We start from the raw sequence: 1,719 nt of genomic DNA, 5'->3' as shown, positions 1-1,719 counted from the left end.
TCCCCGGCCCCTTGATTTCTTTTTTTAAATTTCTCAATGTTCTTTTTTTCTTTTTTTATTTGTGTGTGTGTGTGCGTGGCCAGCTCAGCCCACCAGGGGGCGGGGCTGGCTGGCATGTGGTGCTGGGGGATTGAAGCGCAGTCCCTGTGCTTTGCTAAGCTTGTTCTAAGTAGGTGCTTTAGACCACTGAGCCATCTCACCAGCCCCAGCCCCTTGATTTGTTGATAAGTCATTCTTTCTTAGAATCTCAGCATTGTTTTAATTTGCATCTCTTGAATGAACAGTGATTTTGAGCATTTTTTGGTATGTTTATTTGCTGTTTCTATTTCATCAGAGAGGCTTCTATTCATTTTAAATGTCCTTTTTTTAAAATGTATGTATTTGGTATGGGGTCTCACTATGCAGCTCAGACTCATAGTGATCCTCCTGTTTTCAACCTCCCCAACAATGGGATTATAGACGTGCACCACCAGACCTGGACTCGTTCGCTGGCTCAGTGTACCCCAGTAGGGGGGCAGCCGGCGTGACATGTGGGACAGGGGATCAAATTCCAGCTTCTGCACTTGCTAAAGCAGTCACTTAGTCTCCTGAGTTATCTTGCTGGCCCTCAGATGTCCATTTTCAAATACGGCCTTCAAATTTTTATGTTTTGTTTTGTTTAGTTTTTTATATATTCTAGATAATAGTGCTTTGTCTAAAGTGCAGCTGGCAATTTTTTTTTCCACACTATGGTTTGTCTCTTCACTTTGTTGGTGTTTTTTTTTTTCAATCAATCAATCAATCAATCAATCAATTTATCTGGTGCAGGGTTTTGCTATGCAGCTCTGACTTGTAGCAATCCTCCTGTCTCAGCCTCCCTAGCACTGGGATTACAGGCGAGTGCCACCATCCATTTTTGGTGGCCGGCATGGTGTGCCCAGGGTTCCAGGGCTGACACAGTATACAGTACTAGGGATCAAACCCAGGTCCTTGCACTTGCCAGGCAGGTACTTAGACCACTGAGTTATTTCCCCAGCATCCGTTGGTCATTTTAAAATTTTCTTTGGTGTGCAAAAGCTTTGTAATAAGATGGATCCCACTTTTTGACTCTGCGATAGTTCCTGTATGATGTCTTGCTCATCAAGTCTTTGCCTACATCAGTGTCTTCAGGAGTTACCTATTCTATCTTCCAGAAGATTTAGTGTTTCTGTTTAATATTTAGATCTTTGATTCATCTCAATTTAGTTTAGGGAAGGGCCGGCCAAATAGCTCAGCAGATTAAAGTGCTTGCTTAGGCAGACAGGGGCCGGGAGTTGGATTGCGGGGCTTGCTGTGCTGGCTCCGCCCCCGGGGCACACTGAGACAGTGATTGAGACTGGGCATGGTGGCATGGGCTTGTAATCCCAGCACTTGGGAGGCTGTAAACAGGAGTATCACTATGAGTCCAATCTATGTAGCGAGACCCTGTACACTCTGTCCTAAATATGAAAAAATAAAATAAAAATAAAAACATTTAGTTTAGTGTATGGTTGTTATGGTTTTTATCTAGTTGTGCCCCCAAAGCCTCATGCAAATCGTTGGGCAGTCACTGCTTGAAGGGCAGTGCATGGTTTGAGGGGCGTGGCCAGAGGACCAGGGTGGAGCTTGAGGGGCGGGGCCAGAGGCTTGAACCGCTAGACTCACAGCATGCACTCTGCCCCAGTCCCCAGGCCTGGTGGCCTCTCTTTTTTTTTTTTTTTT

The sequence above is a fragment of the Octodon degus genome, unplaced genomic scaffold (genome assembly GCF_000260255.1).
Source record: "Octodon degus isolate 3935 unplaced genomic scaffold, OctDeg1.0 scaffold00116, whole genome shotgun sequence".
Classification (NCBI taxonomy): domain Eukaryota; kingdom Metazoa; phylum Chordata; class Mammalia; order Rodentia; family Octodontidae; genus Octodon; species Octodon degus.
This window is presented reverse-complemented; position numbering follows the sequence as displayed.